The sequence below is a fragment of the Sapajus apella genome, unplaced genomic scaffold (assembly GCF_009761245.1).
Source record: "Sapajus apella isolate SASKATOON/1434 unplaced genomic scaffold, GSC_monkey_1.0 scaffold40, whole genome shotgun sequence".
NCBI lineage: Eukaryota > Metazoa > Chordata > Mammalia > Primates > Cebidae > Sapajus > Sapajus apella.
In genome coordinates, this window is record NW_022436980.1 from 8,425,936 (window position 1) to 8,453,829 (window position 27,894).

Sequence of the window (27,894 nt, forward strand, 5' to 3'; positions counted from 1 at the left end):
TATTATGCAAACTGAAAAATTTATTGCTGGTCCGAGGCTTGTCTTGTTTTACACTTAAGCAGAATTTATACTGTTTCCACAAATAGCAGATATCAACATTTAAAGGAATTTAATAGTGACCTATTCAATAAGGCAATCATCTTGGTAGCAAACATTTATTTAAATCTTACATAACTCAAGCTTTATAAAAAGCCAACATAATTGAAAATTGGGTTCTCCCTCTAAAGCCTTAAGTATTGGAAGCCTGAAACAGTTAATTAAAAATAAGCAAACAAATAAAAAACCCTGCCAGCAGATCCTGCTGAAATACTTAAAAACAAAACAGCTAAATGAGCTTAATCTTTACAAAAGTTATTGTAGCTCAAAAGCTATAAAATCAAAGTTATCTTAATTCTACAAAGAAGGGAGAGGGTCTTTGACTTCATGCCACCATTTCCTTAGAACCTCATCTTTTTCATCAAATCTGGCCAGGAATCAAATTTCTGTGTGCCCCTGACTTCAGGAGAATTCCTGTTGCAGAAGAGGCCAGGTACAAACATGTAAGAGTAACTGCCTAAGCAAGTAGGAAAATGTTCTGCAATAGTGTGCAAAGAAGAGGAGTTCTGAATTAATCTCTGGAACTCGACCTGGACCTTGATCTTGACTTTGAGCGAGATCTAGAACGGGATCTTGAAGTAGCTCTTTTTGGAGGAGGGGCCACAGAACGAGCCTTTGAGGGGTGAACAGGTTGTGGCGAATTGGAACGGGACTGGATTCTTGATATGGATTTTGACTTTATATCACCCTTTCCATTTTCTTTGGGGGATCGGGACCGAGACCTGCTTCGAGATTTCTCATACTCATCCTTAGATCTGCTTCGAGAATGTGAATAGGAGCCCCGATCAGACTTGGGCTTAGATTTGCTCTTTGATCTAGATTTCCTGCCTTTTGATTGAGAACGTGACCGACCTTTGCTCCGCGTCTGGAACGGGAGCGACTTTTTGAGATACTTCGAGATCTGCTGCGGCTGCTCCTGCGACTCCCACTTCATGACCGTCTTCTAGATCGACACCTGGATCTGCTTCCAGAGTAAGATCGCCTATGGCTTGTGCGTGGCTTGTCTTCAATAAGCCTAATATTTCTGCCATTGATTTCTGTACCATCCAGTTTGTCCAAAGCACGCTTCCTGTCAGGGTAGGAGCGAAACTCAATTACACCCTCATTTGTTCGTTCTTTGTGGGCATCCGCATAGGTTACTTCACCTGCTTGTCGCATAAAATCCTTTAAGTCTTGCCAACTGCACCGACTAGAAAGATTTTCTACAATAAAGCCTGTATTCTGTACGAACAGGTGGTCCGTATTTGTCTCTGCCAGACGTTCTCGGACTGCTGAAGCCACCTGCACCACTGCGGCTTCCGTAGCTGTAGCCGTCGCGATCGCGACGCGGGCCGCGGGCGTGCTCTACGGTCACGCGCTCGCCGCAGAGTTCCTTGCAGTCCAGCTAGTAAACGTCGTCGTCGGCGTCGCGGGAGTCCTCGAACGCCACGAAGCCGTACCCATTTTTGAGGTTTACTTCGAGGAGGCGGCCATAGCCACTGAAAAAGCGCTGGATGTTCTTCTCCTGGACGTTGTGGCTCAGGCGTCCTATGTAGACGCGCGGCCTGTCCGTGACGGGCAGGGGCCCAAGGGCTGGTTGTTGAACCGCGGAGCGCAAGGCAGTAGCCGCGGTGCGGGTGCGGGGACCGCAAAAGCCCGAACACGCGCCTCACACCGCAGCGGCGGCCGAGTCCAGCCACACAGGCACATTTCTTCTTTTGACTTAATTATTGTCTCCTGTTCATGTGAGTTTATTACTCCCGTTGAAACCAAGTGCTTACCGATAAGTGGTATAAGAAACTGGCACAGAGCCCAACAGAGTGAAAGAAGCTGGATTCAGAGCCAATGGCATTTTAATGCCGGAATCTCTAACGTAATTCCCATTTAGACTTGGTCCTAGACTGTGGTTGGCTTAAATATTTCTTCAGGTAAAAACAAGTATCCAGATATGTCTGGAGAAGAGAATTGAAGAATTAGAGAATCCACAGATTCCTAACAACAGTGATGGGAGAATTTATGGAGCTTAGGCAGACCTGACCTTTCTCACCACAGCTCCTTGGCCCTGGAGAAACATCGATATGTTGGAAAAACAAAGGAGAAATAGTGACAAAGTCAAAGAGAAGAGGCTCAAGGGTTTAGGAATAAGATTATTGAACCAGGATTGCAGTTAAGGTAAGTTTTGTCATCTGTAAGCTAAAAATGCACCCTAGTTATCTTGGGAAAACCAGAGAGTATCCCATTTGTTATAACCCACATATCACACAAAATGTCCTAGTTTTAAACTCTTTCGCTGACGATGCTTTAAAATATAGTGACCTTGTGGTATACATGATTCCACAAGAACCCAGAACAACTTCCAAGTTCACACAATCTGTTTTTTATTAAAAAAAACAAAAACAAAAAAAACACTGCCTGTTCTGCATTGTATCTTGACTACATTAAAGCATCTCAGAAATCTCAAAAAATGGTACTATTAGTAGCTATAACATACTTATCCACATAGTCACACACACATATACATTCGGACATAAAGATTTATACACACACACACACACACACACACACAAATAGTTTCAAATAATGAAAACTAAAAATTTTAGAATTGCTTCCTCTTAGAGGGAGCAGAGTAGTGTGGAATACTTAAGGATGGAAATGAGACCAGAGAATGTACTTTGGTATAGAGTTTGACTTAGAAATAATGAAAATTATTTGCATGATTAAATAATAATACTTCGTAAATAAAAAGCAATTCCTCAAATTGAAGACAAACTGAAACAAACTTAACTGTATATTAGATTGATGACATACCACATAGAATAATTATGTCAAATGACTTCAGTAGTTTGACTATACAACCTTGCAGGGATATATTACAAGAATTAAAAATATATATATATATTTTAATCTTCACTTTGTGCTTGTCATAGTAATATTGATAGTATTATTTTATTTTATTTTATTTTTTGTTTGTTTCTTTGTTTCCTTTGAGACAGGGCCTTACTCTGTTGTCCATGTTGGGGTATAGTGGCATGATGATAGCTCATTGCAGCCTTGAACTCCAGGGCTCAAGTGATCCTTCCACCTCAGCCTCCTAAAGTGCTGGGATTACAGGAAGGAGCCACCATGCCTGGTGATATTATTATTTTAAAAATAATATGTGGAAAATATAGTATACAGCAAGTATGTATGTTAATATATTTAGAAATATAGCTTTCTTGTATAACAAAAATTAGCAGAAGTATGGAATTAAAGATTTTAATTAAGAGCCCTGAAATTCAAGTTTTGAATTGGAAGTGTATACATAAATTCCTAATTTTATTTATTAAAAATTATCTATTAAATACTTCTATTTATTAAAAATCTGACTGCTGAAGCAAAACAATCTTGAAAGGGAAAAATGCATGTATATTTCTCTCATTGTTAATGATTTTAAAGCCTTAAAATATTTCCAAATGTAAATCAGTAAAATATTTAAAGAACAATGTACTAGAACTAAGTGAAACACATCTATCTCCAGGAACAATAAAAACAATACCACCAGTGGGTAAAAGAGAAAACAAAACACTATAACTCTGTATCATATCCAGAATGCTCAAAAATTGCTGTTCCTACTCATTCATTAATTCACTCAACACATATTTACATATTTTTGTGGTAAACTTGTTATATGCCAAGCCCTGTGCTAAGCTCTTTGGAATTCAAATAAATTTTTAGAAGGCTTGTTGCCTGGTGAACGAGCCATAAATAGATAATTGTCTCACCTAGCGGTTACTGTGAAGATTGAAGTTCATTTGAGCGCTGTGAGTGCTTGGAAGGGCATCAGTCTGGCCTTGGTGTGGTCAAGCATGTCAGGAGCAGTTGTTCTCATATGATTCAAAATTAAGACACTATAAACAAGAATAGAAACTATAATTTGGTTCTCATAGATGCCTTTAATTAAGAGGGCTTGAGGCATGAAAACTAATGTGAGGGAAAAACAGCTTTTCTCAAACATTCCAAAATCATTAGCCATCCATCAGAATACAGTTGGATGGACAAGTAGCTAATTTTATATAATTAGCTATGGGCCAGGCAGTGTGCCACGGGTTTTGCATAGTTTATCTCATTTGATCCTTACAACATCTCTAGAGGTGGGAGCCAATCTCAGTTGATGAGAAACCGTGTTTAAAGAGGTTGCCCTTTTGCAAAACCCCTTAAAGTTAGAATTCTGTCATTGGCAATAAACAAATTTAATTTATGTATTTGCTAAAACAAATCCAATTAATGATGCTTTCTGTTTAGAACATTTCATGAATTTTTCCTTGCCTGTAAGACCTTCCCCCTAGGATGTGTAAGCAAAGGAGGATAGACCAAAGCTGGGTTGTGATGAGAGCTCGAGCTGCCAATGGCACTGGGAGTGGGTTGCCCATAGGTCACAGGATATGCAACTAAAATGGCACATCAGAGAAGTAGTATGCAGAGCAAATCTAAATCCATGTCCAGGCAGATGGTCCAACCAGGTTGTCTGACTGAAGGGAATAAATAGAGAGAAGTGAAAATGGGAAGAAACTAGGTTAGAGTGGGTGGCATGCTTGAAGCAAAGGATAATCGGAGAAGCTTTGAGGAAAACTTTGTATTATGGAGACATAGTGAGGCTGTTCATCCCCAGAAGATTCTTAGTGAAGTCCCAGAAGCTTTTGGATTTTCAGGCTCCTCAACCTCGGGCTCTTTTTAAAATTTAAATCATATCTGAGGACAATGGCTTTCAGCTCTAATCATCATTTCTTTCTGATGAGGTCTCTGTTAAATGTACACATTGCTGATGAATAGCAGCTGGAATAGGAGACTTTTGTTTATGTGTATGGTTGGGTTTTAAAGAGCCCTGTTTTTAAAGATAGCTATTCCAACTCTGCGTCATCCCAGCTCCTGACAATGAAGTTCAAAACATTCCCAGCGACTCTACTACCCCTTGACACCCAGAGAATCAAGAGCAGTTGGATGTCAAGAGAATTTCCTGAAGTGTTTCAGCTTGGCTTAGAAGCAGTCTTAGCTAATTCCTTTTTAAAAAAAAAAAAATTTAGAGATGAGGTCTCGTTCTGTTGCCTAGGCTGAAATGCAGTATTAGCTAATTCCTGACTGAGAAATGAATTTGTGAACACTCAGCATGAGAGGCAGTAGTCCACCAAAATACTGTACTCTGAAAAGTCAATTTGACTAGATCCTTTGGTTACAAAACATTTCTCCCTGCACCCCCCTCTCGCTTCTGTCCTGGGAATAGCAGGAAGAGGGCCCTGCCTTATTATTTTGGTCAGCTCTCTGTGGGCTACTTTCCTATTTATTCTGGTCAGCCCAGTTTCCTGCAGCTGGTCTCTGTTCCCAGACCTCACTGCTCTGTTTTGAAGAAAGTTTCTTCACAGGACTTGGCCCTGCCTGATGTGGTTTCGTTCTAATTTGGATATCTATAGCCACAGCTCCACGCTTCTTGTCCTTTTAGGACATTGCTTAGGTAAATACTTCAGTCTGGCACTGAAGGATATTGGCTTTATGTTGTCTGGGTTTAACTGCAGATTCTCAGTACCTTTGCCAGGGATGCTTTCTCTGCCCTGGCTGGTAACTAGACTCTTCCTAAGTTCTTAATAAATATTATCACAAAATAAATGTTGTCATACATAGGAATTTACTTTATCGATGTGATTCATTAAGTTCTCATATTTCTGTTAGCCTCCTGTGCTTTCTGTTTCTCTTCTCTTTCTATGTCACAGAGCCAACTCTCTGTAGTCCCTTTTCCTAAACATCAACACAGATAAGGGTAATCTGCATATTCTTCAGAAGGACATTTTAAAGTCTTTGCAATTTGGTTCCAGATTACACCCCCAGCTTTATCTTTCCCACTTTATTTCATACCTAATAGACAGAAAAGCATACCCAGAATCTAAGAATACAAAACCTAAACCATCTTAGCCTTAGAGTCCCTGAATCTTTGCAGAGATAGCAAGCGCATAAAAGGGATCACAATTTGATTCTCTTTCTACACAATAGGTTGGTCACTGATGTTTCAGTCAAATCCTGAAGATCATAATGCTTGCTTTCACACTGGATTCAGCATGCCTTTAAAATTAAGTCTGTATAATCATAGCATGGTAAAATTGGTGTTCAGTTCTACTTTTCCAGTATGTCCATAGGGGAAACAGGAAGATAACTCTTCTCCCTAGCCTTCCTGCTAATTCATAGCGTGTAACCTCTTTATGTTTCCATAATATTTTATACCTCTGTAGCCTTGAACATGTGTTCTCTTCCATTTGTTGACTGCATATTTTCCACCATTTTGCATCCTGGACAATTCCCACTCATTTAAGATTTAATTCAAGTGTCACTTCTTTTGTCAGTTCTTTCATAGTTTCTCCAGCAGAATTATTTCTACCCCATTATGTGTTTCCTCACAATTATGGATTATAATTATTTCTTTGTGTTCTGAAAGTTACCTGACCTATTCATTCACTTATCCCTTGAGGTCAGGGATTGTATTCTTCAGGTATATATATTCATTTCCAAAACAATGCCTGATACCTACTGGAAACACCACAAATATTTATTTTAAATAAATGTTATTTTATATATAAATCCATTACATCAGCAATTTCCATTACACTGAAATTATTTATTCTTAGATTTAGGTATAATCTGGTTAAACTAATTTTTCTTTTTTCTTTTTTTTTTCTCTTTCTTTCTTTCTTTCTTTTTTTTTTTTTTTTTTTTGAGATAGAGTCTTACTCTGTGGCCCAGGCTGGAGTGCAGTGGTGTGATCTTGGCTCACTTCAACCTCTGTCTCCATGGTTCAAGCGATTCTCCTCCCTCAGCCTCCTAAGTAGCTAGGACCACAGGTGCATGTCACCAGGCCCAGTTAATTTTTGTGTTTCTTTTTTTTTTTTTTTTTTTCCTGAGACAGAGTCTTGCCTGGTCACAAGGCTGGAGTACAGTGTCACAATCTCGGCTCACTGCAACTTCAAGTGATTCTCCTGCCTCAGCCTCTCGAGTAGCTAGGACTGCAGGTATGTACCATCATGCCCAGCTAATTATTATATTTTTAGTAGGGATGGGGCTTCGCCATGTTGGCCAGGATGGTCTCAATCTGTTGGCCTCATGATCCACTGCCTCAGCCTCCCAAAGTGCTGGGATTACAGGCTTGAGCCACTGCTCCTGGCCTTAACTAATTTTTCAATACTATCTACCCTTATTTACTAGTACCAAGGTTATGGAATTTCTATCCTTATTCTGTGGTCTTCCATAACTGAGTTTCATATTTCTACTTGAAATGTTCATGATCTCAATTTTCAAAGCTTACCTGTAGAATTACTTTTGATCATTTATTTAAAGTTTGACCAAACAGACATTCTAGACTAGATTCTGTCTTGATCTGTTCTAGGGAGTCTTTTGGCTTAAGCTTTGTTTCTTCTTAATTTCTTAGTCCCCATTTTACTCTGCAGGCTTATGTTCCCACAAACGTAACCCATGCATCTGCATATGTGTTGGAGAGAAAGTGATTCAACATATTAAGTGTGGTTTATGCCTCTAACTGGCAGAGAAATGAGGTACTTGGAATGGCCTCTGGAGAAAATTAAGAAATGCATTCCTTATATCTGAAAATAATTAAAAACTAAGATATTTCTGGACCTTTCTATATCCCTAGCCCTAGGAAAATTATACTAGGTCTTAACTGCCATGCTGACATATGTGGAACATATTTAATAAGCACTGGGGAGACACTGATGGTTTGTGAATAAGGCATTTACCTCATCCTTTCTTGGATACCAACTTTCCAGATGAAAAATTAAAGTTTAGGAAAACTGGCTATAGAGATAACCTTCCTATCATTCCCATGACATTCAGTTGCATCAACCTACATGACATTCCAAGAAGCCACTTCTGTTAATGAGTTTGTCTTTAAGACAAAATCTACATGTGATACTAGGGCTTGTTATGGTTACTTGGTTCTCTCCAAGTACCTGGACAGTTATTCCTGCATTCCATGTCTTTGATCCTATAACAGACCCAAGGGAGGACAGAAAAAACATATAAACTATGGTTTCTGCCTTGTAGGAACATGCAATTTTGTTAAAAAGAAAGAATAAAATAAATTAAGAGAAACTACATATTTGTCAAATATAAGGCTTAACTATGGGTATGCATGTCTGAGTGATATATAACTATATTAAGAGTACTGAGTGATATTTTTATGGTTTGCTGTTTCTCTTCTGCACTATATCTTCCTACTCTTGGATATTGATTTAGATTCACTTATCAGGCAGCTGGAGTATTTATTCCCCTATTTATTTTTCTAGTGAGGTAAGTGAGTCATGTATCTTTTGAGTCCATTTACATCTGAGAATATATTTCCATTGTCTTCACATATACGTGATAAGGTAACTTTTTCTCCCTCTTTAAATATGTTGTAGCTAGTTTTATTTGTTTCTGCAATTGAGCATTGTAAACAAAGTGTTGTAAATAAGATACACACACACACACACACACACACACACACACACACACACACACACACACACACACACACATATATATATATATATATGTATAATTTTTTTTTCCATCTTAGGTACCCTGTCATTTTGTCTCTGTTTTTATCTTCCTGACCATGTAGAGAAAACAGACTTTTTTATCCTTGCAATTCTGAGTTTCAAACAGCATATATCCAAACATGTAACTTTCTTGACTCTTGTCTACATCTGGAATCTCAACAAAAGTATATTTTTCCTCTTGGATCTCTCCTTCATTTTTTTTTTAACCTTTTAGTTGTTTGGTTCTTTATTTTCTTTATTTGGAGTACTAAATAGTTAGTTGCACATGTTTTTTAATTCATTAATTTGGTAATCTGCAGTATTCTGGTCGCCAACTGTTCTGTTTAAAAAAAATTTTTTTAAGTGGAAATTTTATGGAAATAAGTATTTATAGAGAAAAAGCACAAATAACAGGTGCACAGATTGTTGAATTTGAATGGGATAACCTATGTAATCAGTACTCTTTCAGATTAACAACTAGAAGATCAGAATTCCCCAATGCCTACTTTAAGCCACATCCTTGCTCCCCAAGGAAACTATCTTGACTTCTAACATCATATGTTAGTTCTAATGCTTTTGGACTTGATATAAGTAGAATCATAAAGTATGCAATTTTTGAGTTTAAAATCGAGAAACCTGAAAGGTCTGAGATTTTTACCTGCTTGCAGCTGAGAAGTTGGGCTCTCATAGTTTCATGGATGCTGGTAGAGGACATGAGACTCCTGGGACAGAGACAAAGGACATGATTGCTCACAGCCCTGCAAATAACATAATCATCAGCATATTTATGCCAGTTTGCCTTGCTCCTCAAGTCCCATGGTGTGATACAGATGGGTTCAGTTGGATGCCTTTACAAATGGTGGGCTACATTACAGGAGAAAATACCAAACATAGGGAACCTAATCTTTTATAATGGGTAGTAAGCATGCCTTCCCTTTGCTCTGGAGGGAGACACTAACTCTATTTTCCAATGTTGCTTGTTATACAAATATCTTGGAAATGAATCTGAAACAAAGTGTTTATGTTTTGCTTTGCAAGATATGCAAAAAGTGAGAGCCTCATGGAGAACTGTCTCCCAGTATCTGAGAGATTCCACATTGATAGGGGTTGGCTGTGTCCCCACCCAAATCTCAACTTGAATTGTATCTCCTAGAATTCCCATGTGTTGTGGGAGACACCCATGGGGAGGTAATTTAATCATCTTTCCCATGCCATTCTCATGATAGTGAATAAGTCTCACAAAATCTGATGGCTTATCAGGGATTTCCGCTTTTGCTTCTCCTCATTAGCTCTTGCTGCTGCCATGTAAGAAGTGTCTTTCGCCTCCCACCATGATTCTGAGGCCTCCCTAGCCATGTGAAACTGTAAGACCAATTAAATCTCTTTTTCTTCCCAGTCTTGGGTATGTCTTTGTCAGCAGCACGAATATGGACTAATACAGTAAATTGATACCAGCAGAGAGGTGCACTACTGAAGATACCTGAAAATTTGGAAGTGACTTTGGAACTGGATAATAGGCAGAGTTGGGAATGGTTTGGAGGACTTAGAAGAAGACAGGAAAATGTGGAAAAGTTTGGAACTTCCTAGAAACTTGTTGAATGGCTTTGCCCAAAATGTTGATGGCCATATAGACAATTAAGGTCCAGGCTGAGGTGGTCTCAATGGAGATAAGGAACTCTTTGGGAACTGGAGCAAAGGTGACTCTTGTTATGTTCTAGCAAAGAGACTGGCAGCATTTTGCCCCTGCCCTAGAGATTTGTGGAACTTTGAACTTGAGAGAGATGATTTAGGGTATCTGGTGGAAAAAATTTCTAAGCAGTTAAGCATTCAAGAGGTGAGTTGGGTACTTTTAAAGGCATTCAGTTTTATAAGTGAAGCACAGCATAAAAGTTCACAAAATTTGCAGCCTGACAATGTGATAAAAAAGAAAAACCCATTTTCTGGGGAGAAATTCAAGCCATTTGCAGAAATTTGCGTAAGTAGCGAGGAGCCTATTGTTAATCCCCAAGACCATGGGAAAAATGTCTCCAGGGCATGTCAGAGGCCTCCACAGCAGCCCATCTCATCACAGGCCTGGTGACCCAGGAGGAAAAAGTGGTTTCATGGGCTGGGACCAGGGTTCCTGTGCTGTGTGCAGCCTATGGACTTGGTGCCCTGTTTCCTAGCTGCTCCAGCTATGGCTGAAAGTGGTCAATGTACAGCTCTAGCTGTAGCTTCAGACGGTGGAAGCCCCAAGCCTTGACTGCTTCCATGTGGTGTTGAGCCTGCAGGTGCACAGAAGTCAAGAATTCACATTTGGGAACCTCTGCTTGGATTTCAGAAGATGAATGGAAATGCCTGGATGCCCAAGCAAAAGTTTGCCATGAGGCCAGCGGGTGCCCTCCTGGAGAATCTCTGCCAGCTCAGTGCAGAAGAACAAAACAAGAAAATTGATGCATTTAAAAATATATATCACATGGGTATACTGCACCCTTGTAACAAACCTGCATATGTACCAACTATATCTAAATCATAGGAAGGATAGCACACAATAGGTAGTTTTTTAACACATGCCCCTCTTCATCTCTCTCCCCTCTAGTAGTCCATAGTGTCTACGTATACTCAGTGTTTAGCTCACACTTGTAAATAAGAACATGCAGTATTTGGTTTCCTGTTCCTGCATTAATTTGCTTAAAATTATGCCCTCCAACTCTGTCCATGTTGCTGCAAAGTACATGATTTTATTCTTTTTTTATGGCTATATTATATAGTATATATGAACCACATTTTCGAAGGCCGCCATTGATGGGCATCTAGGTTGACTGCATGCATTTGCTATTGTGAATAGCATGACAATGAACATACGAGTGCTTGTGTCTTTTTGGTATAATGATACATTTTCCTTTGCATATGTACCCAGTAATGAGATTGCTGGGTATAATGGTAGCAGTGTTTTAACTTCTTCGAGAAACCTCCAAATTGCTTTCCGCAGTGGCTGAACTAATTTTATTCCCACCAATAGTAAATAAGGATTCCCTTTTCTCTGCAGACCCACCAACATCTGTTGTTTTTTTGACTTTAATAAAAGCATTCTTACTGTTGTGAGATGGTATCTCATGGTTTTAATTTTCACTTCTCTGATGATTGGTGCTGATGACACTTTTTCATGTTTGTTGGTCACTTGTATGTCTTCCTTTCAGAAGTGTCTCTTCATGTCCTTTGCCAATTGTTTAATGAGGCTAATTTTTGCTTGTTGATTGGTTTAAGCTCCTTAGAAATTCTAGATATTAGACCTTTGTCAGATACCTACTTTATGAATATTTTCTCCCACTCGGTATGTTGTCTGTTTACTCTGTTGATAGCTTCTTTTGCTCTGCAGAAGCTCTTTAGTTTAATTAGGTTCCACTTGTCAGTTTTTGGTTTTGTTGCAGTTGCTTTAGAGGACTTAGTCAAAAATTCTTTGCCCAGGCTGATATTGAGAAGTGTATTTCCTAGTATTTTTTCTAGGATTTTTATAGTTTTAGGTCTTATATTTCAACATTTAATCCATCTTGAGTTAATTTTGTATATGGTGAAAGGTAAGGGTTCAGTATCATTCTTCTGCATATAGCTAGCCAGTTAACACCATTTATTGAATAGGAAATCCTTTCCCCATTGCTTGTTTTTGTCCACCTTGTTGAAGTTTAGATGGTTGTAGTTGTGCAGCTTTATTTCTGAGTTATCTATTCTGTTCCACTGGTCTATGTGTCTGTTCTTATACCACTACCATGCTGTTTTGGTTATTGTACTCTTGTAGTATAATTTGATGTGATACTTTCAGCTTTGTCCTTTTTGGTTAAGATTTCATTGGCTATTCTGCCTCTTTATTGATTTCCTGTGAATTTTAGGATAGTTTTTTCTAATTCTGTGAAGAATGACATTGGTTATTTGATAGAAGTAGCATTGAGGGCCGGGTGCGGTGGCTCAAGCCTGTAATCCCAGCACTTTGGGAGGCCGAGGCGGGTGGATCACGAGGTCAAGAGATCGAGACCATCCTGGTCAACATGGTGAAACCCTGTCTGTACTAAAAATACAAAAAATTAGCTGGGCATGGTGGCGCGTGCCTGTAATCCCAGCTGCTGGGGAGGCTGACCCCAGGAAGCGGAGGTTGCGGTGAGCCGAGATTGTGCCATTGCACTCCAGTGTGGGTGACAAGAGCGAAACTCCGTCTCAAAAAAAAAAAAAAAAAAGAAGTAACATTGAATCTATAAATGGCTTTAGACAGAATGGCCATTTTAGTAATATTGATTCTTCCAATCCAAGAGCATGGAAAGTTTTCCCATGTATTTGTTTCATCTCTGATTTCTTTCAGCAGTGTTTTATAGTTCTCCTTGCAGAGATCTTTCAACTCCTTGATTAACTATATTCCTAGGTTTTTCATTTTTTTTTGTGTAAATAAGATTGCGTTCTCTATTTGACTCTCAGCCTGAATGATATTGGTGTATAGAAATGCTACTGACTTTTGTACATTGATTTTGTATCCTTGAACCTTGCTAAATTAATTTATTAGTTCTAGGAAATTTTTGGCAGTGTCTTTAGGGTTTCCTAAGTATAGAATCATGTTGTCAGTGAAGAGAGATAGACTGACTGTTCTTTTTCAATTTGGATGTTTTTTATTTCTTGTTCTTGCCTGATTGCTCTGGCTAGAACTTCCAGTACTTGTTGAATAGGAGGGCATCCTTGTCTTGCTCCAGTTCTCAAGCAGAATGCTTTCAGCTATTGCCTGTTCAGTATTGTGTTGGCTGTGGGTCTTTCATAGAAAGTTCTTATTAATTTGAGATTTCATGCCTAGTCTGTTGAGGGTTTTTACATGAAGGGATGTTGGATTTATTGAAAGCTTTCTCTGCTTCTCTGTCTATTGAGATAATCATATGTTTTTCCCTTTTAATTCTGTTTATGTGATCAATCACATTCACTGATTTGCATATGTTAAACCAATCTTGCATACCAAAAATAAAGCCTTCTTGATAGTGATGAATTAGCTTTCTGATGTGCTACTGGATTCAGTTTGCTAGTATTTTCTTGAGGATTTTTAAAAAATCTATGTTCATCAGGGATATTGGTCTAAAGGTTTCTTTCTTTTTTTCTAACTAAACTTTCTTAGCTTTCTAACAAAGAAATTCTGGACTTAAACTCAACACTTTTGGTCTTTTGCATCTCAGTTTCATTCAGTTCATCTCAATGATCTGTCCAATGCTGTCAGTGGGGTGTTGAAGTCCCCCACTATTTTTTCTGTGGCTGTCTTAAGTGTTTTTGTAGGTCAAGAAGAATTTTGTTTTATGAATCTGAGTGCTTTAATGTTGGGTGCATATATATTTAGGATGGTTAGGTCTTGTTGAATTGATCCTTTTATCATGATGTAATATCATTCTCTGTCCTTTCTGATTGTTGTTTATTTAAAATCTGTTTATCTGGTATAAGAATAGTGACTCCTGCTGGTCTTTATTTTTCATTTGTATGGTAAATCTTTCTCGATCCCTTTACTTTGAGGCTGTGGCTGTCATTACCTGTGAGATTCGCCTCTTAAAGATAGCAGAGAGTTAGATCTTGTCTTGTGATCCAGCTTGCCACTATATGCCTTTTAAGTGGGGGCATTTAGACCATTTACATTCAAGGTTAGTATTGGTATGTGAGATGTTGACTCAGTCATCATGTTGTTATCTGGTTGTTAGCTGGATGAGGGGATAATCTGTTCATTGGAAGGTCAGGAGACACTCTGTGTTTTCAATTGCCAGAATTCTTTGCTGATTCTTTCTCATTGAGAGGGCTGGTGTCCCTTTAACTGTGGCGTCAAATGAACATAGTCATCTGGGTTTGTTTCTGGACGCTTTCAGAAGGTCAAGGGTTTGTATAAGATCTTTAATTGTTGCTGGATTTTTGCCTAGGGTCTCATAAGCTTTGTATGCCTGGCAAAATATTTTTGGTCTTGTAATTTGGAGCTGAACCAGTAGGTGGAGCTTAAGAGTGCTGGCCCGCAGGTAAGCAGATAGGCTCTTACTCATACAACTCTCTGAATATTTGCGCACATTCAAAATAGCACTTTGTGATGGCAGGGAGAAAGGTGACACCCCAACAAGGTCTGCTCCAGGGCATTGGTGTACCCCCTTTTGATTACTGGTGCTGCACTCACATTTCCTTTGTTAGGGACTCTGGGCTGCAGGGTTTCCTCAGGTTCAGGCCGTGACTAGCATTCAGGTCACACCCTTCCCGGACTGGCCCTGTAGGAGGCACAACTCACTCCTCTGTCAGCCCACAAACCTGAGTGTCTCATTCCTCAAAGTGTTCTGGGAGTGGGGCACCTCTCCTGCTTGGGCACTGCCAAAGCCAATGAGCCTTATCTGGCTAGAGGTAGTGGGGGCGGGTGGAGTGGAATGGACCACCAGATTTCTGCACGCTTTCTAGGGGAACACAGAGCTGTGCCCAGCTGCAGAGTTCAGGCAGGAGAGGGGCTGCTATGCTGGAAGCCCAAGCTGGTGAGTCCCATCTGACTAGCAGCAGTGTGGGTGGGAGGAATCTCCCAATTCATCACCTGGGTGTTTCCTGGAGGGACACAGAGCTGAGCCCACTGGCAGAGCTCAGGCAGGGCTGGGTCTGCTATGCTAGAAGCAGGAGTCAAGCCTTGTCTGGCAGGGAGGAGCAAAGGAGTCTGACTGCTCCCCAGCACCCTAACTGTTGCCTCTGTTGGTGTTATGGCAGTTGGTGCCAGGTTGTTCAGGTGTCTAAGGCTTAATGGACTCCCCGTGGTTTTGAGTGGTACCTCTGTAAAAAACTCTGGCTGCTTTCTATATCAGTGAGGCCCAGCATAGGATGGGGGTCAAGGGGTTCTCTCATTTCCTGGATTGCACAGGTTTCTGTGGTAAGTGTAGATTCCCTGGGAACTCTTACTTCCTCACCTTGTCCCTGTGTTAGAAAGCTTCTCTTAGCTCCATGCCAGTCCTGGGTGGGCAGCTGGCCAGCTTCACTATTTTCTGATCTCTGTATGTCTTCTCTTTCCCTTGATGGATCCTGATATGGTTTCTTGGATGATCCACTTAAAGAGTCAGAATTTGCTTGCCATTTTGTTTCCTCTCCGTCAGAGTGGCACACTCTAGCTGCTGCTAGTCAGCCATCTTGAACCACCTCAGGAGTTTCTTTTTCTGGTATAAATCTTCAGAAAATTCATGCAGAAAGAGTTTTGGTGATAAATATAATGAATTTTTACATGTATAAGATATTTTTATCTTCCTAATTTGGCTAGGATTGGAATTCTAGTGTTAAATTCTATTGTAAGTTTCTTGAGACTTTGAAGATATTTTTTATCTTATCAATAAGATATCTTCAACATCTTATTGCCTTCAGAGTTTTGGAGAAGACTGATGTTAATTCATTCTTATTCATTTGTAGGTAATTATTCTTGTTGTTCTATGGAAGCTCTTAGAATTTCTCTCCATAATTTTGTGTGTTCTGAAATCACACTATAGGTAGTGTGTTTACATTTTTTCTTGTTTGGCTTTTAGTAGAACTTTTAAGTTTCAGGACTCATGTCTTTCTCAGCTCAGGGTAATTATGTTCTATTATTTCTTTAAATATTATCTCCTCCTCATTTGATCTATTCTTACTTTTGGGAACTCCCATGAAATGGCTGTTGACATTCTGGGTCTAGTCCATAAAGTCTTTTAAGTTTTCCTTCATACATTCCCTCTCTTTGTCTCTTTGTATGCATTCTAGGGCAATTCTTAGTCTCATTCTTCTAGTTTACTCCATCAATCTTCAGTTGGGTCTGGTCTACTTTTTAGGCTATATCTTAAGGTTGTCATTTCAACAACCACAGTTTTAATTTTTACAACCAATAATTTGTTTTTGTTTTTTTTTTTTTCTTATTCTGAGAATGTTAATTATGGTTCTCCTCCAACCTCTTCCAAAAAGCTCCATTTAATTTGCTCTATTAATTCTATTTTTCCCTCTAGGTTCCTGGGCTAATTGACTTTCTTTCTCTGTGTGTTGGCTTCCCTCAAACATCTCATTATTCCCGTAGTGAAGACTTTATCTTTGATTATGTGTCATAGGTGTTTGTGCAGCCCAACAGGGCACTATTTTATGGAAAGTGTGTGGGAAGTATAGCACACTGACAGGATAGTAAGTACCTTGGTATCTGTTTTTCTGAGCATGGCTGCGCCTCGTTTCTTTTACAAATCACAGTCACATGCACACTGTCCATTCTCCATTCTCTCTAATCTACTCTTCCTCATATTGTAAGCAATCACTCCCATTGCATGACTAGTCAGAGAGAGAAAGAGAGAGAGAGAAGGCACATTCTTATTTTCAAGTGTAGCTGTGATTTACTCACACCCTAATACAAACATATTTATCTATTGATCCATCTATCTGTCTACCTATCTGTCTATTTTACCACTTCTTCTGGCAGGAACTATAACTCTCAGTATTTCTAGTTTCTTCCACAGTAGCTCTTCAAAAGGTGGTTGTAGATTTGGTAATAAATGTAATTCAGTGAGTCAGTCATTCTCTGTCATGGGAAATCAGGCCATTTACAAGACAAATATTTTAAAGGAATCTTCTAATTTGAAGCCCAGTGATTTAACTTTCCCATTTATCTATATTCTGTCTTCCCGACACACCATCCATATTGATAATACATGGAAACAAATTTAATGTAATGCTCAAAAGTTGTGTTTTGATACACATGTTCTTATTTTTTCATTAACCATTATCTGAGGCAAAAATCCTGACCTCCATCTTGCCGTTGAGTAAACTGAGGCTCACAGGGGACTGGTACAAGAGCATGTTTTGGAAAGCAGCTGATAGACACAGATCTTTGGAAGCAAATCACTAAGTGTACCATCTTCCGTATAAAGATAGATATGTGTTTTCCTATTCCTTAAAACACTGTCTATTGCAGATAGCAAAAGTTTAATAAAAAATTTAAAACCAAATTTTTATCAATTTTAAAATAAGAGGGAAAAGAGAAATCAATGAATGGGCAAAATGACATATAGCACATAGAGGCAATTTTAGATTTTTTGTTGTTAATTTTAATGTAGTATTCACTTATGTAAAGTTCATGGTCAAATCTCTACAAGTTTTTTTTTTTTTTTTTTTGGTTACTGAATGGAAATGTTTTTAATTTAAAGTTTCCCATGGAAAATGGGTTTATTTTATCAGCATATTAACTAAATTATATCCTTGACTACTAGTCCCTGATGTCAAGGGAAAATATTACAAAAGAAAATAAAAATTCTCAGTTCAATTGAGTTTCCATAACCCTTCTACTTATGTTAGTCATGTATTTTCCCTCTTTCAGAAGTGGTGTACTTAGCATATTGGAGCCATTTCTTCTTTTAACAGTTTTTCAGAGGCTAAAGGACTCATAAAGTATTTGAATTAGGCATCAGAGTAATTCATCTCACATATGATTAAAAACTCAAAATTAGTGTGCGATCATCTTATGATCATAAACCGTAAGATGGTCATAAGTTTATGATTAGAACTAAGTGATTCTTAGTTCTTAGTTCTATGACCAAGTCCACTGTAGTCATAAACTTAGAGTATTTCTTAGAACGCATGGAAAGACTTCCCCCACGATTCAGTTACCTCCCACCGGGTCCCTCTTATGACTAAGCTCAGCTGGATAATTCATTTTCATGTTATCAACTACTAAATTACAAATAATATTTACAAACACTACATATATTTGTCTAGTCCATATTTTTATTAACTAGTTCAGCAAAAATTGAGTAGCACATAAAGATACTGTGCTTACAGTGGGAACATGAAAGTGAACAAGATAGTAGCTCTTCCGTAAGAGTTTTTTTGTCTATGTGGAAAGAAAGTAGAGCTGCTAGAGTTAACAAATAGAAATGCAAGATGCTCAATTAAATTTAAACTTAAGGTTAAGGCCAGGCACAGTGGCTCATGCTTGTAATCCCAGCACTTTGGGGAGGCCAAGGCGAGTGAATCACTTGAGGTCAGGAGTTCAAGACTAACTTGACCAACATGGCGAAACCCCATCTCTACTAAAAATACAAAAATTAGCCCGGTGTGTGGTGTGTGCCTGTAGTTCCCAGCTACTCAGGGAGGCTGAGGCAGGAGAATCACTTGAACCTAGGAGGTGAAGGTTGCAGTGAGCTGAGATAATGCCACTAGCTCCAGCCTGAGCAACATAGAGAGACTCTGACTCAAAAAATAAAAAATAATTAAGGTTAAATAAATAAATGTTTAGTATGTGTATTAGTCCATTTTCATGCTGCTGATAAAGAAATACCCGTGAGTGGGAAGAAAAATAAGTTTAATGAACTTATAGTTCCACGTGGCTGGAGAGGCTTCACAATCACAGCAGAAGGCAAAGAAGAGTATGGATAACAGCAGGCAAAGAGAAAATAGGTTTAACAGCCAGTTTCACGTGGTTGGGGAGGCCTTCCAATCATGGTGGAAGGCAAGGAGGACCAAGCCATGTCTAATATGGACAGCAGCAGGCAAAGGAGAGCTTGTGCAGGGGAACTCCTATTTATAAAACCATCAGATCTCATGCGACTTATTCACTATCAAGTGAACAGCATGGGAAAGACTTGCCCTCATGATTCAGTTACCTCCCACCAGGTCCTTCCCATGACACATGGGAATTCAAGATGATATTTGGGTGGAGACACAGCCAAATCAAACCAGTATGTCTATGTAGAATTCGAATATATTATAAACTTTTCTGTTCTTTTTCTGAAATTAGAATTTAACTGTGAAGTTTGTATTTTATTTGGCAACCCTAGAAGAGATAAAAGGAAAAAGATTGTTATACAACTCTTTTAAGTTCAGGGAATGGTAGAAATTTATAGCTCCTTGATAATACAGGGTTTTCTTTTTAGATTTTCATATATGCTAGAAGAGAATGTGATTCTTTTCTGCAATTTGACAAGGTCAGTGATCTGCAAAATGTCCTGAGATGAGAGCATCTTCTTAGATGAAAATGATGCACATATAAATATGTGTAGAAATTCTTCAACCATACTGAAATTGACTGCATTGCAAGAATATTGAACCCAATTTATAGCCATATAAGAGGTGATTTTTTCAGGATGAAGTCTATTAAAAATGTTTCTTTAATGTGTTTCTACATGGCAACCATGGAAAACAAACATGCTTTACTATTCTGAGAATACAAGAGAAGATAAAATACCTTTTAGGAATAATGTCCAGAGAAGAAATGTTAAAACTGGAAGACCAACTGGGCTCATCTTGTTCATGCTTCTCATGTTACAGACAAGAGAGGGCCAAGGCTAGCTAGGCTTAAGAGATAGTGACTGCTGCAAAAACAAATTATTCTATATTATATACTGTGCTACATTTTTTCTCCTGCAGACAATTAATGTGGATGAGAATCATAAAAAGACTGAAAAGCTTGTGTAAAGTTGAGGAAGGAGTGGAAAAAGAAAATAGAGAAGAGGGAAACAATAAGGAAGTGACACTAGGGAAATAAATCCATTCTATTTTCAGATGAATTAACCTTAAAAGAGAAAAATCATGTAGTCTTTCCCTACTCTATCTCTTGTCTCTGTTTTGAGACATTTATAACTATGATAGTTTATTGAAAGAGTAAAAAGTCTTTGTTTTGTGCTACTATAACAGAATACCCAAAGCTGGGCTATTGTTTGATCAATTGTAAAGATAGGGTGGTCTTGCTCTTTTGCCCAGACTGATCTCAAAGTCCTGGGCTCAAGTGATCCTTTTGTCTTGGCCTCCCAAAGTTCTGGGATTGCAGCTCCCGCTTCTGACCCCTGGACTGAGTACTTTATAATGAACAGAAATTTATTTACTGAGTTCTAAAGACTGTGAAGTCTGAGATTGAGGGGCCAACATCTTGTGAAGGACTTCTTGTTGCATTACAAGATGACAGAAAGTAGAGGGCAAGAGAGCATGCAAGAAAAGAACAGCAAGGGTGCTGAACTCGTCCTTTTATCGGAATCCACTCCCATCATAACTAATCCATTCTCAAGATAATGGCATTAATTCATTCATGAAGTCAGAGCCCTTATGACTTAGTCACCTCTTAAACATCCCACCTCTCAATACTGTTGCATTGGGGATTAAGTTTCTAATATGTGAATGTCAGGAGACACATTCAAACCATAGCATTCTGCCACCATTCCCCCAAATTTAGGTCCTTTTCACATGCAAGATACATTAATTCTATCCCAGTTGCTCCAAAGTCTTAACTGGCTCCAGCACCAACTCAAATGTCCAAAGTCCAGAGTCTCACCAAATGACATATGCATAAGACTCAAAGCACAATAAAACCTCAGGCAAATTTTCCTCCAGCTAGGAGCCTGTAAAATCAAACAAGTTACATGCTTTCAAAGTACAATGGTGGAACAGGCAAAAGACAGACAATTCAATTCCAAAATGGAGAAACAGGCAAGAATAAATGAGTAATAGACCCCAAACAAGTCCCAGACCCCGAAAGTAGACAAATTTTAAGACTCCAGGGCACACTGGAATTCGATATCTAGCTGTCTGCCTACTCTGATAATTTCTTCTTATCACAAATAGTATGACAGAGAATTAATTTATTTCATTCATTCACTCACATAACAAATATTACCTGAATGACAACTATGTCCCAAGCATTGTTCTAGGTGCTAAGGATATAGTAATGAACAAGGCAGTCAGCTTCTCCTTTCATGGCTCATTTATGAGGCAGACATAGAGGCAACAGAAAGGAATAAATAAATGACAAATAAAATTCAGCAGTGAAATCAAGACAATGAACCAATATATTCAGTGCTGAGACAGAGTGACCAGCAGTTCCTATGGATGGAGTGGTCAAGGAAGACCTCTCTGGGGAGATAGGAAGTCACCTGTCACCTGAATGGCAAAAATCCTGGTACATACTGCTGGGTATGTACCCACATGGTGTTATGAAATGTATTAGTTTTCATCCATGGACCCTGGCTTATAACGCCCACAACCCTTGTTACAACAGTCTTTTGTTACAATGTTGGGTATGTCAGGCCTCAGAGATGGGCCTCTGACCTTCTTCTATCCTACTTTCACTTGCCCCAAAGCAGGACTCTAATCTTAGCTTCACTTTCTGATTGTTCATCTTTCAGCCCTCCCTTGAGGGGAGTCCCACCCTCTACCCCTAGGGAAGGAATGCTGACATCATGAAGTTTTCATAAAAATCTAAGCACAGGGTTCAGAGAGCTTTCGAATACCTGAACACATGGCGGTACCTGCAGGGTGGCATGCCCAGGGAAGGCGTGAAATCTCCATGGTCCCCTACTCCTTGTCCCACTTCTCTTATCTGTATTCTTTGCAATATCCTTTATAGTAAACCAGTAAATGTAAGTTAGTGTTTCCTTAAATTTTTTGAGCCACTTCAGCAAATTAATTGAACTCAAAGAGAGGGTCATGGAAACCCCAATTTGAAGCTGGTTAGTCACAAATTACAGAGGCCCAGACTTGTGACTGGTGTGGTGGGTGAAGGGCTTGGGAACTGAGCCCTCAATTTGTGGGATATGACACTATCTCTGGGTAGTGTCGAACTGAATTAATAGCTGGTGTCTGCTGCTTGGTGTGTGGGGGAAAACATCCCACACTATGGTCACAGAAATCTTCTATGTTGATGACTATTGTGGTGCGAGAGTAGAGAAAAAATATGATTAAGGAGTTTTCTCTACACAACCCAAAAGATAGGAAATCAGTATATCAGAGAGGTATCTGCACTCCACTGTTTTTTTGCAGCAGTATTCACAATAGCCAAGATTTGGAAGCAACCTAAGTGTCCATCAACAGATGAATGGATAAGGAAAATGTACATATACACAAGGGAGTACTATTCAGCCATTAAAAAGAATGAGATCCTGTCATTTTTAACCAAATGGATACAATTGGAGGTCATCATGTGAAGCGAAATAAGTCGGACACAGAAAGACAAACTTCGCATGTTCTCACTTATTTGTGGGAGCTAAAAATTAAAACAATTGAACTCATAAAGATAGAAAGAGTAGAAGGATAGTTACCAGAGGCAGGGAAGAATGAGGGGGGATTGTGGGAAGGAAGCAAGGATAGTTGATAGATACAAAATAATAAGAAGAAAGAATGAATTAGACCTAATATTTGATAACACAACAGGGTGACTATAGTCAATAATAGTTTAATTCTACCTTTAAAAATAACAAAAAAAGTACAATAGGTTGTTTGTAACAAAAATGATAAATGCTTGAAGTGATGGATACCCCATTTTCCCGATGTAATGCCTGTGTCAAAGTATTTCATGTACCCCATAAATTTATATACTTACTATGTACTCATGAAAATTAAAAGTTAAAAAAAATAAGCCAGGAGAAAAATAGAAAATATGATCCTATGCAAAGGCCCATAGGTAGAAAAGCACCTAGCAATTCAGGAACCTAAAAGAAAACCTGAGTGGCTGAAGTGTCATGACAAGGAAATAAATGATATTTGATGATGTCAAAGAGGTAACTAGGAGGCTGCTGATGAGAGTAAAAAGTTTGTATTTTATTTAAAGAGATGAAAAGGTGTTAGGGAGGAATATTACTTTACCTTTGTCATTTTTCCATAGAAGAAAGAAAATTTCTACTTTGATTTTTCAAAGAGAAGAGAGTTGGAGTAACGATTCTAGATTCTCTATGACTTATCTAATTGAAGAATTCTGGATAAGAAACTGAGATCACAATATTATTTTTCAATCTTTGGGTAGACCATGGTGTTTTTAGGTACCAACAAGACATTGATATTCTTTTGATATAATAACATTATTAAGATTAAAAAAGAGCCATTAACATCTTTAGATATATTAATATACTACACTAAAATGTTTAATCAGACATTTGATTTATTATAAAACATTCTTCTATACTTTAAAAATTCTTCTAAACAAAAACAATAAAAGTCAATTGAACATTCAAATGGCATAATAAATGTAAAAATTATTACTCTGATTCAAAAACTTTCTGTGAAATATGAACATGACCAAGTTGAAGTTAATTCAGAGGCCAGGCATGGTGGCTCATGCCTATAATCCCAGCACTTTGGGAGGCCAAGGCAGGTGGATCACAAAGTCAGGAGTTCGAGAACAGCCTGACCAACATGGTGAAAACCTGTCTCTACTAAAAATACAAAAATTAACCAGGCATTGTGGCGGTCACCTGTAGTCTCAGCTATTGGAGAGGCTGAGGCAGGAGAAGTGCTTAAACCTGGGAGGCAGAGGTTTCAGTGAGCCGAGATTGCCCCACTGCCCTCCAGCCTGGGTGATAGAGCGAGACTCCATCTCAAAAAAAAAAGAAATTAATTCAGATGTTAATTAGTTCTAGAAAATAAAATAACTAAACACATTTTCTGTGAAAAACACACACACACACTATAGCTTGCTCCGAATGTAATTACTGAAAAAAATAAAAGCTTTCAAAATGATCTCTCAAACTTCTCTAACAAGATGTAGAATTATTTAAAGATGAATTAACCAGAGGAAAATATTGAAGTAGTTTGTAAAGGTTATATTTCCCCAAAAAATCACTTTTAATAGTTGCCTTTTATTTTTTTTTAACAAAAAATCACTACATACATGGGTTTCAGCAAAATGGCAGAATGGGAGGGTCCCAGCCCAAGACCACTCACAGAAATCCTTTAGTCCTTTCACAGAGTTAGTAACTATTCACAGACAAGAATGCCTTTGTGAGAAGTCTAGTTCACTAGGATAAAATTGCAGGACCCAGTAGAGCATAGAAATAGAAAAGCTATATTAAAAGACGTCAGAGGAATGATTTCACTTGACCCATGTTACCTCTCCAGCAAGCCAGCACAGAGCCATGCCAAGAAGGATCCCCTTAGCCTATAACTTCTCCAATGGGAGAGAGACTGAGGTGGCTGTTCAATTTCCCCAGCATTTCAGAGACATACAGAAGAGGCTCAATTCTGTGTCACTTCACATGGAATGCTTGGGGGATTGGCCTGACTAGACAGACTGGAAAGAGCTATGAACAAAGAAGAGTTGTGGGAATTGCAGCAGCAGCATGCAGATGTTTGTGGAGGCTCCATATTTCCACCAGCGGTCTTACCCAAACAGGGCCTCAGTGGCAGCCTTGCCCAACCAGAGTCCACTCATCCAGCCCTGCCTAAGTGTGAAAGCCCTCCAACTGGCCCTACCCAACGATGGAGCCCACACAGTGACTCTACCTAACCAGAGAGTCGAGACAGTAGCCCTGTAATGCCAGGGAGCCCAGCCGGCAGCCCTGCTAGACCAGGGAGCACTTCCAGCAGCCCTGCTCAATCAGGGAGCATGACCAACAGCCCCATCTGAATGCAGAGCCTAGCTAGAAACCCTGCTCACCTGAATGCAGAGCCCAGATAGCAGCCCTGTTCAACCACAGAGCCCAGCCAGACGTCCTATCTTACTGTGGAGCCCAACCAGTCTTCCTGTCCAACCACAGGGCTCTTCCAACTGGTCCCACCCTGACTTTGGAGCCCAGCCACTGACCCTGCCTGACTGTAGAAATCCCCCTAGACAGCCATACTCAACTTTAGACATTTCATTAACTGGCCCCAACTGACCATGGTGCCCAGTCAGCTGATCCTGCCAGATAGCAGAATACAACCAGTGGGTACCACTCAGCCACAGAGCACTGGCATTGGGTCCTGCTTGACCAGGGACCCTTGTGGCACAACATGCCTGCCCCTATATGCTACCAGCTGGCTTAGCCAAAACTCCACACTGAGCTACATGGAAAAGGTCTGTCCCTGACAAAACCAATCTATAAAGTCTAAAGAAGTAACCATCTCCTCAAATGTGCAGTGAAGTTTCAGGATACAAAATCAACATACAGAAATTAGCAGCATTTCTATATACAAACAACAACTATCAAAAAAGGAAAGAACACAATCTCATTTACAATTAGCAACAGAAAAAAAATAAAATACATAAGAATAAACTTAACCAAAATGGGTAAATACATGTCCACTGAAAACCACATGTAAGATCTGGTGATGTTTGTTCTCTGTGAAGCGAAGCTATCTCAGCTAGGAGGTTAGGGACGTGTGTTACTGTCTGGACTAGGCAGAGGTGAGTATGATTGAATGTGTAAGACAGTGCCAAGTGTGTACCATATATAAGTATGTGTTTCCTCCTGTCTAAAATATCAACCTATGCTTGCCTTTAATCTCATCCTAAATGCAATCCTCAAACACTCCTCCTGGTGTCATTATATTGTCATAAAATGCTCTGAATCACAAGTTTAGAGAAATTAAAGTTCTAACTTCTCTTCAACAATGTCTGAAAATCTTTTCCTTTGTGTTGTTCCACATGAAATGACTTTAAGTGTTGAATGTGCACATTATTCCTACCTTCTGAGACTTAGATTTATAGTTTATGAGTTGTATATTACAGGACGTGAAGGTATACTCTTCATATGCCAGTGACTCTCCAGCTTGCACAGTAGTTCTTCCTTTTTGGTAAGGGATACGCTAAAGACCCCTTGTGGATGCCTGAAACCTGATACCAAACCCTATATAAACATCTAAATCTGTGTTCACATGAACAAAATGAGCTCGGTACCTGATTATCTTCACTAAGATATCTGATGTAAATCTCAAACTTGTCATATTTAACACAAAGTTCTTAATTTCCTTCCTTTTTCAAGCCCACTTCTGCTGTGTTTTCTGTTTAAGTAAATGACACCCATCCATATAGTTATGTCAAAAACCTAGAAATTATCCACGACTTCTCTCTTATTCTTTCTGCACCTTCAATCCGTCCGCTACTAGTGTCTTCAAGAGTGTATCCTTTTTATCCACTCCTCGTCATCTCCTTTCCTATCCCCCTTGTCCAAGCCACTATACTTTCTTCCTGCTGTGGAAGCAGTTTTCCAACCCTCCTACCTCTCGTCTTGACCACTTAATATATGTTCTTCAATCAGTAGCCAGAACAATCTTTGAAAAATGTAACCTACCATATGTCCGTCCCCATTTGACATGTTCCTATTGGGATTTTAAGAAGATATTAGATAACTTCTTATTTTCTCAGCTCTCAAGTCTGGATTCAATTGAGAGACAGATTTGGGCAAATGAGAAAAAATATTAGTATTGTTACTGATAAATGCTTGGATTGGCAGATGTTTCCTTGTATTGAGTATGATCATAAAGACACCACTAAAATCTAACTTATCTTCCTATTTATTTTCTCTCACTTTAAAATGTGGTTAGAATTTGAAGAAAGTGATTTCATGAAGGTAGAAATAAAATTGGCCTCATAAAATATATGTGAGGGTTATTGCCGAGTTTAAAATGAGGAAACTGAGGCCAGTATAAGAAAATTAAATGCGAATTTATTCAGCTCCCGGGCGAGGTTCTCTGGTCTGGGGAAAGGGGGCCAGAGAAGTCGCGCTGACTTGGCGGAGGGGAGGGGTTTTATGGCTAGGAGGACCGAGCAATAGCTGGGTGCTCTGATTGGGTCTGGGGGAGTGGGATTAGGACGGTGCGGGCTGCTATTGGTTGGCGGGTTGTTGGGCGGGTTTTTACGGTGGGAGAGCCGGCCAGGGTTGCATCTGCCGGAGCCTTCCAGGGGAGCCATGGGGCAGAGCTTGGTGCCGAGTGCAGAGCCTGGTGCTGGGTGCAGAGTCAGGTGCTGAGTGCAGAGGTGGGTGTGTCTGGCCTCCCGGCGAGGCAACCAGCCTTACAATATGTATATATTTGTAATGTACAAATATATAAATCTGACCTGTAAGCTCCTAGAAATAAAAATTTAAAAAAGGTAAAAAATAAATTGAAGAAAAACAAATATATAAATCTATTATCTGATCTTTCCCAAGAAAGATCTCACAGCCCTGGTTACCCTTAGGCTTAATCATTACACCAGAGCTGTAAAGAGAACAAAAAACATTACCTGTGTCCAGCATGTTATGGCCTGTTCCACTCTCAAGTAATCTCTCCAAAGGAGAAATGTCCAATATGATAAGTACGTTTGAGGCAGAAACCAGATTTGTTGGATCCATGCCTTCTGAAGTCTCTTATTGTCTTCCTCCCTCAAGAGGTGTCTACTCTGTTTTCCACTTGTTTGGAAACTGTCTCCCCTGTCTGGTGTCCTTGCAGCTGTGTATCTGTGAATCTGTGCTGGTAAGTTTTCTCTCTCAAAAACTGACTTGATGACAAAGACCCAGCTCAAAGGTCACCTTCTCTATGAAGTCTCCTGTAGTCAGGATTCATTTCTTGTGCTTCTCTGTTCTTATAATGTCTGGTATATATGCCTGCA

The 27,894-nt window shown here is 39.2% G+C and overlaps 1 pseudogene across 1 annotated transcript; it reads right to left on the minus strand.

Annotated features, from left to right (window-relative positions):
* LOC116565366 lies at window positions 1-27,637 on the minus strand (annotated as a pseudogene). Its single transcript, XR_004275407.1, has 2 exons — window positions 27,529-27,637; window positions 1-1,743 (listed from the first exon to the last, which is right to left on the minus strand). The product of XR_004275407.1 is annotated as a serine/arginine-rich splicing factor 6 pseudogene (transcript).
* Window positions 27,638-27,894: the final 257 nt, after the last annotated feature.